A 17,062-nucleotide genomic window follows, 5' to 3' on the forward strand; every position below is an offset into this window, starting at 1 on the left:
TGCGCTTTTCTGGACCGAGATGTCCGATGTTGTTCCCGGGATCTGTTGCAACCACTCGTCGAGTTTGGGGGTCACTGCCCCGTGTGTTCCGACCACCACAGGCACGACTGGCACCTTTACCTTCCAGGCTCTCTCCAGCTCCTCTCTGAGCCCTTGGTATTTCTCGATTTTCTCATGTTCCTTCTTTCTGATGTTTCCATCACTCGGGACCGCTACATCCACGACAACGGCTTTCCTTTCCCCTTTATCTATGAGCACGATATCTGGTTGGTTAGCCATTACCATCTTGTCAGTCTGTATCTGGAAGTCCCACAGGATCTTTGCTCGGTCATTCTCCACCACCTTGGGAGGTGTTTCCCATTTTGACCTTGGGGTTTCCAGTCCATACTCCGCACAGATGTCTCGGTAGACTATGCCAGCCACCTGGTTATGGCGCTCCATAGAGGCTTTCCCTGCCAGCATCTTACACCCTGCAGTTATGTGTTGGATTATCTCAGGTGCCTCTTTGCACAACCTACACCTTGGGTCTTGTCTGGTGTGGTATATCCCTGCCTTGATGGCGCTGGTGTTCAGGGCACCTGATGAGTGCCTCTGTGCTGTCCTTTAGGCCAGCCCTCTCTAGCCACTGATAGGACTTCTTGAGATCAGCCACTTCTGCTATGGTTCGGTGGTTCCTCCCATGATTGTCCCTCATCCAGCACCTCATCCTCTGTTCCCCATTGTCTGAGACATTCTCTGAGTATATCATCCGTTGGAGCCTTCTCTTTGATGTATTCATGGAGCTTGGATGTTTCATCCTGGACAGTGGCTCTCACACTCACTAGTCCCCGGCCTCCTTCCTTACGGCTTGTGTACTGTCTCAGGGTGCTGGACTTGGGATGGAACCCTCCATGCATGGTAAGGAGTTTTCAGGTCTTAACATCCGTGGTCTGGATCTCTTCCTTTGGCCACCTTATTATTCCTGCAGGGTATCTGATCACTGGCAGGGCATAGCTGTTTATTGCCCGGGTCTTGTTCTTGCCATTGAGCTGGCTTCTGAGGACTTGCCTCACCCGCTGGAGGTATTTGGTCGTAGCCGCTTTCCTTGTTGCTAGTTCGAGGTTGCCATTGGCCTGTGGTATACCGAGGTACTTGTAGCTGTTTTCAATGTCTGCTATTGTTCCTTCAGGGAGTGAGACCCCTTCAGTGTGGACTACCTTGCCCCTCTTAGTCACCATCCGACTACATTTCTCCAGCCCGAATGACATTCCGATATCACTGCTGTAGATCCTGGTTGTGTGGATCAGGGAGTCTATGTCCCTTTCGGTCTTAGCATACAGCTTTATGTCATCCATGTAGAGGAGGTGACTGATCGTAGCTCCATTTCTGAGGCGGTATCCATAGCCTGTCTTGGCGATTATCTGGCTGAGGGGGTTCAGTCCTATGCAGAACAGCAGCGGGGAGAGTGCATCACCTTGGTATATGCCACATTTGATGGACACTTGTGTTAGTGGCTTGCCCTTGCCATTGGCTTCAATTGTGGTTTTCCACATCCTCATCGAGTTTGCAACGAAGGCTCTCGGGGTCCTGTTGACCTTATACAACTCCAAGCTTTAGGTGATCCATGGGTGTGTGTATATCAGCTCATTGGTTTCTGTGATCGTTCCGGTCGGGATCGTTCTCAGTGCTGCATTCACAGTTTCCATGAGACTTTCAGGTGGTACTTCACAGAGCCGTTGTAATCGTTGTTGTCCTTAGTTGCCCAGTTATCTCTCAGGTCAATTGCTGCCTCGCTCAGCATTTCATTCATTGGGGCTGGCTTCCCAGTGTCATCATTCATTGGGGCTTGCCTCCCAATCTCTGGTTGAACCTCTTCCTCTGATGTGGCAGCCTGGGGCCCTTCACCTCGGAATTTGTGTTGTACCTCATCAATCTCAAGTTGTGATAGCAATTGCCGTTTGTGGATATTGGAACACTGAGCTACTAGTTGTTTCGTGGTCAACCGCGACTGTGGGTTTCGAAGTAACCATTCAGCCCCCATTCTCCGCATGTAACCCCTCTGACTAGGGTTGCTTGAGTAGTAGCATTCCAACAGAGCCATGTTATTGCATCTCGTCCAACTCCGCTTTGTTCCAGTTGCCCATTTTTCATCAAGGTGCTCTGGTTCCCCAGCACCTGACGCAGACCTTGTTTGGCCGGGCGACGTCTGAGCCGGCATGTCATTCCATTTATTGTCTCTCATCATTGTATGAGGTAGGCATTAGCGTGAAGGGTCTTGCCCAAGGACCCACACTGGATGATGTTTTTGTGCTCATTTTTCTCTGCCCTTTCGAACCCTCGTCTTCCATATGCCAAACCGATGCCTTATCAACTGAGCTATCCAGTCGCTATATATATATATATATATATATATATATATATATATATATATATATATATATATATATATATATATATATATATATATTTCGGTTCTAATTCCTCTTTCTCATCTGGTTCAGAGTTCAACGAAGTTTTATGATGAAATACCAGCGGAGACGATAGCTGGTGAACAGAAAAAACTACTTTATTCTCGTAAAACGAAATGAGCACATCTCTCGTCGGAGCGGGGATCCAAAAAGAGCAAAGCCCGCCTGCTCAAACTAGTTTTAAAAGTACACAGCAGCGATCTGTCGTCCAATCAGCTATGGACAAGTATTGGAAGTCACAGAGCAACGATCTGTTGTCCAATCAGCTACGGACAAGTATTGGGAGAACATTAGACTGAAAGTTGATACTTGTTACATTCTGCTTTCGTAACTATTCAACTAATAAGCTTCATAAATCCATGTAGACTAAACTCAACATGTAATAACATAAGACGTACTAAGCTAAACATGGAATAACATAATATGTTTACTAATCTAAGCATGAAATAACATAACATGTTTACTAATGTGCAACTGACCTGAATGTGCGATAATACTGCTTATTACGACACTATTTTCATTTCCCATGAACATTTCTAGTCTTTTTAGGTATAATTAGTCCTGTTTACTACGATTCGTGGTTTTTACCATAATCCGGTTACTACGGTGCTCTTTTTCATCTCCCGCTGGCCATTTTGCTATGTTTATATCGATACAAAAGATTCTTACGGTGAATCGATATTTTCTTAGGGGTTTCTATACAGTACCATCATTATCGAAATCTGTATCGGTCTCTGTTTAGGTCGCTGTATCGGTCGCGCCATTGGTCACGTGGCTTAGTCATGTGAGTTTGTTACATGACCAGCTCCCGTGTAGCAGACGCCAGTTTCATTTTCAGACGCCAGCTCGTGTGTAGCAGACGACATTTTCTACTCTCTTCAACAATGGCGAGAACAATGGCATACATGTTTGCAATCGATTAAATACTTATATGTGCCATTTTGAGGCAACATTGGGGGAACATCTCTCACCCAAAAAAAAGAGGCACAAAATGGCGAGCTCCTATGGCCACCTCCGTTTCTTATACGGCGCTTGGATGCCCTCTTCAAAAAACAACAAAAAATAGAGTTCAGGATGATCGTACAGCATGTAGCGTGTACTCAGAGTTCGGTGAGTGTGGCAGTGGGAAGGGGCAGGCTGGGCAGGGCTGGGAGGGAGTTGAGTCTCCGGACTGCCTGGTGGCAGAAACTGTCCTTGAGCCTGCTGGTCTTGGCTCGGAGACTCCGCAGTCTCCGACCCGATGGCAGCAGGCTGAAGAGGCTGTGGGAGGGGTGGGTGGGATCGCCAGCGATCCGGATGGCTCTGCGGGTGAGGCGGGTGTTGTAGATGTCCTGAAGGGGGGGGAGAGAGACACCGCTGATCTTCTCAGCTGTCCTCACGATGCGCTGCAGAGTCTTACGGCAAAACACAGTGCAGGCGCCGTACCACACGGTGATACAGCTGGTCAGGATGCTCTCTATGGTACCGCGGTAGAAGGAGGTCGTGATGGGGGTCGGGGCTCCAACTCTTTTGAGCTTGCGGAGGAAGTACAGGCGCTGGTGGGATCTCTTGGCCATTGATGCCGTGTTGTGGCTCCAGGACAGGTCTTCGGATATGTGCACTCCCAGGAACTTGGTGCTGCTCACTCTCTCCACTGCAGCACCGTCGATGGTTAGTGGAGCATGCTGGGGGCGCACTCTCCTGAAGTCCACAACAATCTCCTTCGTCTTCTCCACATTCAGACGGAGATTGTTGTCCTTGCACCACGTGGCCAGGCGGCTGACCTCGACCATGTAGGCTGTCTCCTCGTCGTTGTTGATGAGGCCCACCACAGTCGTGTCATCCGCAAACTTTATGAAGAGGTTGGAGCTGGGTGATGATGGTGAGCAGTCGTGCGTGAGCAGAGTGAAGAGGAGGGGGCTCAGCACACACCCCTGGGGGGCCCCTGTGTTCAGCGTGATGGTGCTGGAAGTGTTGTCGCCAACTCTGACTGCCTGTGGTCTCCCCGTCAGGAAGTCCAGCAGCCAGTTGCACAGGGAGGTGCTGATCCCCAGTTTGCTCAGTTTATCGGTGAGTTGTTGGGGGATGATTGTGTTTAATGATGAGCTGAAGTTGATGAACAGCATTCTGACGTAGGAGTCTCTGGTCTCCAGGTGGGGGAGAGCAGTGGAGATGGCATATGCAAATTGGAAGGGGTCATGGGTGGGGGGGAGGGCAGCCTTGATGTGGTTCATAACTAGCCGCTCGAAGCACTTCATGAGGATGGGAGTGAGTGCGACCGGGCGGTAGTCATTGTGGCAGGTGGGGGACGACTTCTTCGGGACCGGGGTAATGGTGGTGGCTTTGAGGCACGTGGGCACAACAGCCTGGCTCAGAGAGGTGTTGAAGATGTCCGTGAAGACATCTGTGAGCTCCACAGCGCAGTCTCTCAGAACACGGCCAGGAATGCCGTCGGGACCCGGGGCTTTTCGTGCGTTGGTCCCTCTGAGGGATCACCTCACGCTGTCCTGGGACAGTGTCAGCACCTGTTCGCCGGGAGGTGGTGGGGTCTTCTGTGCTGGAGTGCTGGTGTCTGCCTCGAAGCGGGCGAATAAGTCGTTCAGCTGGTTCAGCAGAGTGGTGGAGTTCTCGCAGGTCTGTGGAGTGGGCTTGTAGTCTGTGATGGTCTGTATCCCACGCCACAGGTTCCTGGTGTCACTGCTGTCTTTGAAGTGGTTGGCGATCCTCCTGGAGTGCTGTCTCTTGGCCATCCTGATGCCACGTGACAGGTTGGCCCTGGCTGTCCTCAGGCCCAGCTCATCGCCAGCTTTGTAGGCAGCGTTCCGAGCCCTGAGGAGCCTGTGGACTTCACCCGTCAGCCATGGCTTCTGGTTGGCCAGGATGGTGACAGATCTGGACAGATCTTCTGGCGGCTTTTGGGCGCAACACGGTTCTCAGACCAAACATACTTCATCAACGTAATTTAAACGTTGCAGTTTTGGTTTTTCATCCATTTATTTAATTGTGTAGCATTCAGATATCTTTATCGCTTGCAACAATCACAGTTTTTTGTCGTGGTTTCGTGTGAATATCAACTTCCGCAGCTCCCGGCTCCGTCCCCGGCAGTTCATTCCCCAGTTGATTGTCATCATGGTGGGTTGTCTCCACAAAGCTCACGTCCCGCGGTTCTGGTGAGTCTGGTCGGGTGCTCTGGCGATGCAACACTGGATAATACTCATCCTCCTCATCATCCTCTTCCGGATCCATTTCCGGCATCTTGTTCGGTCGTTGCCGAGTGGACTTTTCCTTGGACTGGGACTGTAGTGAAGTCTCTAATGGCAAATGATCACATGGCAGCAAGAGATTGCGGTGGAGTATCCTAGATCTGCCCTTCCCCCTCTCAGGTTTCAGCTCATAAACTGGAATGTCTTGGCTGACTTGACGAACCACTGTATGAACAACATCCTCCCAGTGGTTTCTCAGTTTGCCTGAACCTCCACGTGGGGTTAAGTTTCGAACCAGAACACGATCACCGGGCAACAGGGTAGAATACTTTAGTTTACTGTCATATAGTCTCTTACTCCTGGCAGCAGCTTTGTTGTTATTTTCTTGCGTGATCGCATACGCTTCCTCCATGCCCTGTTTCCACTTCTTCACATAGTCCTTCTGGTTGGTTTCACCCTGGTTCGAGTCTGGATTCAAACTAAACAACATATCAACTGGCAAACGTGGTGAACGTCCATAAAGTAAGTAAAAAGGTGAGAACCCTGTCACCTCACTTTTGGTACAGTTGTAAGCATAAACGAGTTTGTTTAGTGAGTCTTTCCAGTTACTCTTTTGTTTCTCTGTCAGTGTCTTTAACATCTGGATCAGTGTTCGATTAAATCGTTCAACTTGTCCATTTCCCTGTGGATGGTAGGGGGTTGTCCTTGAACCCGCAACCCCACAATATTCCTTCAGTTGAGCAAAAAGTTGATTTTCAAATTCACCACCCTGATCATGGTGAATTCGAAGGGGGAACCCAAACTTTAAAGCATAGTCATTAAAGATTTTGTCTGCCGCTGTTTTGCCAGCTTTGGACGTTGTAGCATAAACTTGAGCGAAACGTGTAAAATGGTCTACTAGCACAAGCACGTATTCATAACCACCCTTACATTTGTCAAGATGCAAAAAGTCAACGGAGACAAGTTCAAAAGGCTGAGTAGTCACAATATTAGTAAGAGGGGCTCTGGTCTCACGGTTGGGCTTTTTGTGTTTTAGGCACACACACTCTCTCAGTACATAGTCCTCTATTTCTTTTTGCATAAAGGGCCAGTAAAAACGATCCCTTACAAGGGAAAGAGTCCTTTCTACACCATGGTGGCCCATTTCATCATGCAGCTCTTTTAACACTGTCACCTTGTGTTTTTCAGGAAGCAGTAGTTGGGTTCTGTTTGCCGTTTTTCTGTACAAAACACCTCTGTCATTAAAGTGTAGCTTGTCCCATTCCCTCACAAGACAAACAACTTGAGGACAATGCTTTCTTAGTTCAGTACCTAGCGGTTTCGTCTCCGCCAGTTTGTATCTAATAATATGTCCTATAATGGGGTCAGTCTCTTGATCTACCTTGATCTGTCCAACAGTCAATGGGGCTATCGGTGTGTTTAGTGACACCTCGGCACACATAGCTGAGATTCCCATAGACCAAGCTGCACTAGACTCGTTCTGTTGGTCAACCGCTTGTACGGCAGCACTCACAGCATCATATGACATTTCTTTTGTACATCCGTCCATATATGTTACCATATCAAGGGGCATCCTAGATAAACTGTCTGCATCAACATTTTCCTTACCGGGACGATATTTAACAGTAAAATTAAAATCAGAAAGTTCTGCGACCCACCTGCACCCAGTTGCATTTAACTTAGCAGTCGACAGTACATACGTGAGTGGATTATTGTCACTATACACAGTGAAGAATGGTGCATAGTACAAATAATCACGAAACTTGTCTGTGATCGCCCACTTAAGCGCCAAAAATTCCAACTTGCCCGAGTGTAAATTATAATTCTTCTCAGCTGCAGTTAATGTCCGAGAGCCATAGGCTATCACGCGAAGTTTGCCATTTTGTCTTTGGTACAACACAGCACCTAAACCCCGGTTAGAGGCATCTGTATGCAAAATGAAAGGATGCGCGAAGTCAGGAAAACCTAAAACTGGTGGTTGAACTAAACAGTCTATTAGCTGCTCTAACACTGACTGATGCTCATCACTCCACTCAACACGTGTGTTGGAAGACACACTGTTATGTCTCACTTTCCATTTTTGTCTTTGATGCTGCTGAGTCTCAACATTCAGAGGGGCTTTAAGCAAAGCATACAAGGGACTAGCGATACAAGAGAAATCTTTGATGTATTGCCTATAATAGCTTAATAGTCCCAAAATGGCTCGAAGCTCACCGACAGTGCCTGGCTGCTTGTTTTTCAGGGCACGCACTGCTGCTGTATCTGCCGGGTCCATTCTGCTCCCCTCAGCAGAGACAATCCTGCCGAGGTACCTCACTTCCGGCTTAAAGAGGTCACACTTTCGGGCTTTGAGTTTTATTCCATTTTCCCTGAGACGTCGCAACACTCGTCTGACGTCCTCAACGTGGTTGTCAAATGTCCCGCTGAAAACAAGAATGTCATCAAGATAGGGGACACATATTTCGTCCCGTAACCCCTCCAGACATTGTTCCATACACCGCTGGAACGCTGCTGGTGCATTCATGAGTCCAAACGGAATTCGAATCCATTCATAAAGGCCCCAAGGGGTCACGAAGGCAGTCAGGTGTCGGCTCCCTTTGGACATGAACCCCTGGTGGTATGCTTTGCCTTGGTCCAGCAGCGAGAAGATGGTGTTACCCCCAAGGCTATCCACCACGTCCTGTACCCGTGGGATGGGGTGCCGGTCAGGGTGTGTTTTCCGGTTCAGCTCTCTGTAATCAATACATAAGCGCAGTGTACCATCTTTTTTCCTGACACAGACGACAGGGGATGAGTAGGAGGAAGTGGACTTTTCCACCCACCCCTGCGCTATCAAGTCCTGTAAATAGTCTTTCACCTCTCTGTACATTGGCTTTGGGACAGACATATATGTCTTTGAAACAGGCTCAGTGTCTTTCAACAAAATGTCCATTTGTAGGTTTTCCACACACCCTATGTCGTCGTCCGATTTTGAAAATGATGCCGATTCCTCTCTCAACATCTGCTGAACGGTCTTTCTTTTATCTTCGTCCAAATGAGAAAGATCTATTGGGGTGTCCCACTGCTCACTGAGAGCGATGGTGGTATTCTGGACATGGACCTCATTGACAACCACTGAAGGAAGGTCCCTTTTAAATATGTTAGCTGGGTAGACAGACCCTACCGACTGCACTGTACCAATAATAGCCTTTACTGGAAACCTAATATCATGATTAGTAGGGTTCTGGACACTAACAACTATCCTAGGGATGGAACCTGCCTTAACTGAGACCAACGAGTCACAAAGCTCGAGGCCATCTGGCCACTGTGGGTTTTCACTTGGCTCAAAAACCAATGTAACATCTTCCTTAAAGGGCTTAGCCTGTACTTTGCATGGAATAATAAGTGAGCTATGCCTGGCTATAGTGAATCTCTCATTTGTTGTCTTTACACGGTACTCATGTGCTTGTCCCAGACTAACTGCTTTTATGAAAGTGGCAGCTTTATTGCGCTTAAGGTGGGGAAAAGCTAGTCTAACCGATTTCAAGAGCTTTTCTGTATCCCCTGTTTGTGACTCATTAGAGAGGCTATCTAACACAAGACGCTCAATGACATTAAACCCTATGATAGGACACTGTTGCTGGTCACCTTTTAGTACTAATACTGGTACAAGTAGCCCTGGATCATTAGCACCAAGTTTAAATGATATCTCAAGCCATCCTACATAAGGCATATCCGTTCCATTAGCTGCCACAATATTGAGAGTGTTATCAGGGTCAATAAGTTCATTCACATTTTTCAATGACACGTCAGGTAAGTTTGTTTGTTTCCATAACTCATCTACAGCACACACCTGGGACCCCGAGTCCCAGAGTGCTTCAACCCTTTTGTTACCCAAAAAGCACCGAATAAGACATTTCTTTCCCACTAACTCCCTGACCGAAGGTAATTTGCCACACTGGTTCTTATCTGTACGCTCGACAAATGACTGCTTATGTCTCTTCTGAACGGGGCCACGTGTGTGGGGCTTACATTCCATTTTCATAGCACCACTGTAACACTGGGACCTATCTGTCTCTGTGGTCACACCATGTCCCACTGGAGTAACCCTTTCTAGTTTAAAGCATGGTTCCTAGCTGAGTTCTGTGCTTTGCAGCCTGCTCTGAAATGTTCACTACTTCCACATTTAAAACAGTGCTGACAATATTCTTCACCTGTCTGAATACAAGAATAACACCTGGGCTGAGGGCGACGGGGCATGTAGTACTGCGGAGGGGCGAACCGCTGCTGGAACTGTGCTGCCCCCCTCATCGGCCTGGGCCCTGGGTGGTACTGCTGAAGAGCTGATGGGGAGTGCTGGGTGTAGTAGTGCCTGGCTGGTGGATCTACCTGATATTGTGAAGGTGGAGTGAAGGCGACCTGTTCAGGGTAGTGGTCAGGCAGGCGTTCAGGTCCTCCGCTGGTGGGCTGAGAAGTGGCTGTTGGTTTCTGAATAGTCTCTTTGATCTGGGACACTTCTGCACGCAGCTCTTTTAACAGCATCATCTCTGACCTCATCTCTTTGATCTCTGAAAGGAGTTCATTCGGCACAGTAACAGTATTCTGCTTTAAGACTGTCTTCTTCCCAATCGGGACTGGTGTGTCATCTACCTGGACAGTGTTCAGCGTTGTCACCCGTGCAGCAGCATTTTTCTTTTTTTCCTGTCGCTCTTTTTCATTTGCACATGCCATGTTTAATTTTTCTAACAGTACTTCATCTGATGTGGTGGTTAGCAGGAGGAAAGGTTGCATGTCACTCTTTACATTGTCACTCTGTAACCCCGTCAGAACTGTGTGCAGGAATAAACTCTGGACCAACGTGGGATCATACTTCACCCCTGATTCAGCTTCTTGAGATGCAAAAAGAATCCTTTGACGAAGATCCATTGCACGCAGTAGAAATTTCTGTGGGGACTCTTTATTAGTCTGCACTTCCGATGAGAGCTGCTTGTACAACTCAGTGGCTCCTCTCTCTTGATAGTGAGATCGGAGAATCCTTCGTAAAGAAGTTAGGGTAAGATTTTCTTTCCCTTCGAGGTAGCTTCTCAACTGCAGACCTGGTGTTATGGCACGAACCACTGCATCGATGATCTCATCCCCCTGGTAGCCTTTACTGAGCCCACTTTCTATCTGTCTGACCAAATTAGGAAATGTGAGTTTATCTTTTTGTCCGAGTTCACCTATTTGTCCAGATATTTTGAAATCTTTGCGCCAGGGGGCAGTGTCTGGGGGCACTATGCTTCTCTTTCGCACTGCATCCCGACCTTTTTCACTTGGTTTGGCTATTCCTGGTTCAAAATCTTTTATACTTTCAATCAAGTCCTTTATACGTAGCAAATCTGACATTCCTCCATCTTCTAGCTCTAATTCAGCTCTTTCAATGTAGGTTGACACAATATTAATTAGTTGGCCTCGAGTCTTTCCTGTAAGTTGCTCTCTTTCCAGTCCAGATATTTGGATTTCAGCACATAACTCTGACAACTGTTGAAAATTCAGTCCAAATAACTTGCCTTTGATGTCCAACTGTAATTCCTCTAACGCCATTTTCGAGAGGGTAGACGCAGTTCAGCTGGCCGGATTCACTTCAAAGTCTTCCAGTGCCCTCTAGTGGTGGCTGTACGCACAGAGATGCAACTAGAGCACATGTAGAAACAAACCAGTAAACGGCGACGCCACTCCGACTGGGTTGATTGGGGATATTCGGCGCGAGCTTCTACCCACGGCGAGTAGACAACACTCGAACGCAAATATCCCAGCGGTGCCTCCAAAATGTTGCGCTCTCCACTATAGTAAGGGAGATACGGTGTTGTGGGATCCAGAAAAAAAACCACAAGACAAGCAATGTGATACGTCTTGACTCAACAGTGGTTTACTTCGAATGCCCCGATCTAATGCAAACGTACGCGCACAACAATTTCCGGTCCAACGATCTAAATCGGTCCGACACGAAACATGAACCGAAGCAGGCGTTCCATGTTTAAATAAACATTTTCGATATATATCATTTGTAAACCAAGAGAACTACGCGAATGTAACCAAAATAGGAAATACGATAATTTACAACCTGTCACAAATAGAACGTAAGGATTTTGCATTGGTGCATTTTGGAAAGGAAATAGTCATTAAAAAAGTGTAGACGTTTTTATTTTATGCGCAAATTTATTTTTCACTTCACTACTGTACAAAAAGCATGTTAGATACGTAATCCATGAACCCAATGATAAAATGACATGCCATATCAAAGGTCCCCCGTTTATGTGTTGCCTCCTCCCCCCCTTTAATGCAGTTCGGCGCAGGACGGATATATCGAATTTACCGTTATATCAATATTTTTTCTAACTCCCGAGAATATCGATATAACAAGACTTTACTGTATATACATATATAAATAGCAGTTTATTTGCTACATACTTTTGCAAATTGCCATAGAACTGTTGAAACATTGAAATAAACAATTTGAAAAGATCCCTCTGGTGCAAGTTTTGAACTTCAGCATGCTCATTCTCGTATTAGACATTGTAATAGGAAGACACTTGTTTTGAAGAGATGTGAGTTGGACCATAAGTGATGCAGCCTATCGAAGTGTTGCTTTAATTACTCTGTAAAATCATTTTCCCTCTCTCATTGTGTGTATGTATGATACCGTCCAGTGATTTCATGGAATCCTTCATTATTCTCATAATAATATGAGATTAAATAAGAATCTAATAGCTTTTCAAAACATACCAAGAAATGTTAAATCCAGGTTTTCATAAATTGTGTTTTTCCCCATATCTATGATTAATAGAATCAGAATCAGAAAGCCTTTAATAGTCCCACAATGGGGGAATTTGCAAAATATTAAGCACAATACATTCTTATGATGTTACTGACCGGCCTCTGCAGCTCAGGGACACTTGCACTATGACCAACATCACTAGAAGTGTGGTCATGGCTGTTGTCATCAATGGAGCTCTCTTTGTGATTTATCTGAAAAACAAACCAAAAAAACATCAAATCAACTGCCAATGAAAGAATGTTTGGTTACAACATAAAGGGGTTATTCTCTTCAGATATTATGTGTCACAATGTGCAAGTGGCAGAAGTCTAAGGATTTGACACTGTAACTGAAGTCGCAAGTTTTTTTAAAACAGTGTCGATAAAGTTAAGTTTAACTTCATTTCATTTGTAGCAGACTATAGTTCAGCGAACGTTGCATTCAGTCAAATTCGGTTCTTATACCTTGGTTGACATTTTTGGTCTTCTCAGATCTCTCCATCTCATATCTCATCCAACGACTTTGATCCTGCAAAAACAAAAAATACATTTTGAGATGTTAATCATGTTGTTTCTTTTTATTTATTGATTGTCATTTGTGGCAATTTTGGAAATAATGTTTTTTTTTTTTTGCCATAACCGCCAATATTGGTTAATGGCTTGATCTGTTCTATTCAATGCAAATAACTAAATGATCACTGTCCTTATTTGTCACAAGAATTCCAATAAATAGCCTTGAAACATGTTCAAATTCTGAGATTACAAATGCTGCCACTTTTATGCCTGTCTTTGCCTGTTTGGATCAATTTGTATATTTTGAAGACATACAAGGATGCATCTGGGAAATTAAAAAAGGGTTGTGTCTGAAAAGGCGGCCAAACTCTAAAATGGATGGGGCCAGATTTAACTAGATTGCCCAAGTATACAAAACTGATTGGAATAAAGCAAAATACATTCATTGGAGCATGATATTTCTAAATTGCAAATAAAAAAACATCATTTGTCTAAAATCTATATTTGTAATATACAAACAATTTTAATTCAAGTCAAATAATTTATTCTTATATAAAATAAACAAACTATTTCTATTTTCTTAATTTACTACACAATAAATGCTGTGCTATTTTGATATGCTACGGTACAGAGATGACAAAGAGAACAGACTTAGCACAATATTTCTCATTAGTCTCCACTTAAATTTCTTTGATTGGAAGATTTCCAATGTGATGCAACAGCTCTGAAATAATGTCCCTTATCCGCTAAATTCGAATCGTTAACAGCAGTTTGCTGAAACGAAATGTCACTCCGTTGCTTCTTAAAAAAAATGAAAATATGTTTGTGTTTAATATCTTTTAGGGTTTTACTGCCGTTCTCTCGCTCCATAATGCAACCATTTATGTCGATGTCGTTCGATGTAAATAGTGGAATGTATCATGGGTAAATGCTTATTCGATTATATTATCTCAGCATTTTCCAGCGAATCACGCTCAAAACCTCTCAAGCAAAACGAACAGTTTTAAATTCCTGTTTAACTAAATTTGTTTCTTTAGCTATTTTAAAAGAAGTATATCATATGAGGCGGATATCATGTAGCAATATGGGACAATCATAATAGACGCCCGCCGGTGCTGGTGCAGTGGAGTTACAAAGTTGCTCCAGCGGCTGTCAAAATGCATAAATGGGGGTCCCAAATGCATCGCTGCACATGTGTTTTTGGGTTTACAATAGAATCGGGGCTGCAGTATTAGCTGTATGTATCAATTTAATTAAATTTTAAACAAATCATCTAGTAATGCTGGCTGCACTGACCCATGAACCATGGTGATAGTGGTGACAAGAGTCTCGAAAATACGATTTATGAGACCAATGTAAGTCACCGTAGTTTCATAATTATCTGAACGAAATATGCTGGATGCTCTCGATGCTATTGTGCCACGTTGTTGGCATAAGGCAGTGACATCGAATGCTACATGCAACGCACCAATTGTGGGCCTTATGTTACTTATACGTATTTTCACATATAAATATGTTGTGGCGGGCATGCTCATTCCTCTACTGCTACAATGTCTTACTTGCTTAAGGTTGTCCATTGTGTCCGATGATGACAGTACAGCTCTACGTCTTGTGGGACCATTTCATGTGACTGTATAGCCCTTGCCACAGGAAGAGCAGGTGGAGGCATTGACTGGGGTTGTGGGTATGGCACTGGCATGATGTCTCCTTTGACGTTTCCTGGTACGTCGGTCACCTCGGTCTTCCTCAAGTTTCGGTATGCCTTTTTGGAGGAGATGCCGTCAGATTGAGCTGCAATGTCCTGCAGCTGGGTCGGTCGGGTTCAGGCCGCATTTTTTCATGGCAGTCCTTCACCTAGTCTTGAAATCATTTTTGGGGCCTTCCGCCAGGCGACGGCCGAGATGGAGCTTGCCATAAAGAACCTCACGTAGCAAGCGCTCTTCTGGCATCCTGGTGTTCAAAGTGTAGTTGGTGCACGTTGTGCTGGGTGACTGTAGCTTACACACCGGTGCAGTTGGTTTTGCAGAGTATTTAATTGTGGGGGACTCTGTCTCTCCAGGATAGCCCAAGGATGCATTGTAGTCACTTGATGTGGTAGGCCTCAAGCATCCTGAGGTGGCGACTATACAGGTTCCATGCTTCACAGCTGTAGAGGAGGGTTGACACAACAAGAGCCCGATAAACTGCAGTCTTGGTGTAGAGTTTGAGATCTTTGTTTTGAAAGACTCTCCTCCTAAGTCTGCCAAAAGATGCTGATACCTGTTTGATCCGGTTTTGTATCTCTCTGTCGATGCTGCAGTCGTCAGAGAGAAAGCTGCCCAGGTATTTGAAAGAGTCCACTATTGCTAGTGGCTTATTGGAGATGGTGAATGTTGGTGGATGAACTGGAGGAATGGATGCCCACTGACAGATTACCTCAGTCTTTTCCACATTGACAGAGAGGCCCGGTCTACCATAGACATCTGCAGCCGCTGAGAGACTAGCTTGTAGTGCTTCTGGTGTGTGGGCCACAACTGCACAGTCATCTGCATATTGGAGTTCGATGACTTGCTCTGATCTTACTTTCGTGACTGCCTGGAGCCTCCTGATGTTGAATAGATTTCCATCAAGCCGGAAATCTATGGTAACCCCACTATTCTTCTCGATCCTCTCATGGAGCAGCAGTGTCACACACAGGAGGAAGATGTTGAACAGGACTGGTGCGAGAACACATCCCTGGCGTACACCAGTCTGCCACATTAGGGTCGCATACACTCACACATATTTTTGGTCTGGAATGCCTCCGTGGGGACACTTTAGGGAATGTCATGAAACATCTTTAAAACATGGTTTGAAGTCTCTCGGAGCAATTTGCCCGTGGGGACCTCATTTTAGGTCCCCACGGGTACACGAGTCTCCACCGGGCTGCGTGCAGTCAAGTTGATGTCCCTACGTGGCGCACAAACGAGAACACATACACATACACATACACACACACACACACACACACACACACACACACACACACACACACACACACACACACACACACACACACACTTACATACACACACATAGATACAACCACACAAACCCACCCACACCTGGTTGTTTATTGTTTGGCACGGTCGAGAAGTGCAGAATCCATTCCAGGATAAGGCCTGAATTGAGTTTGTGCATTGTCCCTGTGAATGTGTGGGTTTTCTCAAGGTACACCTTATAAACAGGCAGGTTAATACTCAAAAGTGTCCGTTGATGTGATAATGAATGTGAATGGTTTGTCCATGAATGCCCTCAGGATATGTGGGTTACAATATTATTATAAAAAAAGTTATAAATACTGATTTTATCCACTAACTCCCATCTCGATTTTGCCCCATGCTACTTCCGACAAACTGTCCAACAGTTAAAACATAGAAAATAAGGCCTTTACTTTCCTGTACCTCGCTATCCATCTTTATTCAACTTTCAGTTAGTAATATTTACTCTTTTTGTATTTATTTGAAAATTATGTATTTCTGATATGAAATCAGTTAATCAATCACTTTCTGCAAATGTGAATTTGTTTTAGTTGTTCGACTGCTTTCGAGCCCATAGTTTCACCAGCTGTGATGAACGTCACAGGGTTAGTAGGGCCTTGAGCCACAAAGATAATCAGCTTCATTAGTGCTGCTGCTAAAACCAATTAAAGAGCAGACCAGAGGGATCAGACGGGCCAGCTGTCCACACCAGCGCTTTGGCAGGAACCCTGGCCTGAGCCAACACCAAAACAACAAGCAGCCAGCAGTGTATCCTGCCAAGTCATCGTTTCAAATGGGCTTATCACCATATCTTTTCCCAATGGGGATCATTCAAAGATTATTTTATTTTATCTTATCTCACAGTAAGACATCTTCATGGAACAGCACAATGACGAATATATATCTGTGGTAATTGCTGAGGTCATTCATTTAAAAAAGTGAAGTGCAAACAACAACAAACAACAAAATAAAGACGATGGTTTATTGAATTTATGCTGACTACGGTTGTTATGAAGAACCATTATGTTTTCATTGTATATTTTTCATCTATTCTAAAACAGTCAAAATATCCTTGAGTGACTCGTTAAGTGTCTGACTTGACAGTGACCCTCTAACGTCTCATTTTACAGTACATTTCACAGCATGT

General features: G+C 45.2%; 1 long non-coding RNA gene across 1 annotated transcript; it reads right to left on the minus strand.

The window, feature by feature from the left end:
* Positions 1-10,035: 10,035 nt before the first annotated feature.
* On the minus strand, positions 10,036-11,712 carry LOC148894537 (uncharacterized). The gene is made up of 2 exons (XR_016115869.1): positions 10,259-11,712; positions 10,036-10,176 (listed from the first exon to the last, which is right to left on the minus strand). It is a non-coding gene; the product is annotated as an uncharacterized LOC148894537 (long non-coding RNA).
* Positions 11,713-17,062: the final 5,350 nt, after the last annotated feature.

The sequence above is a fragment of the Hippocampus bargibanti genome, linkage group LG08, assembly GCF_051943395.1.
Source record: "Hippocampus bargibanti isolate YZ-2025 linkage group LG08, ASM5194339v1, whole genome shotgun sequence".
NCBI classification, from domain to species: Eukaryota; Metazoa; Chordata; class Actinopteri; order Syngnathiformes; family Syngnathidae; genus Hippocampus; species Hippocampus bargibanti.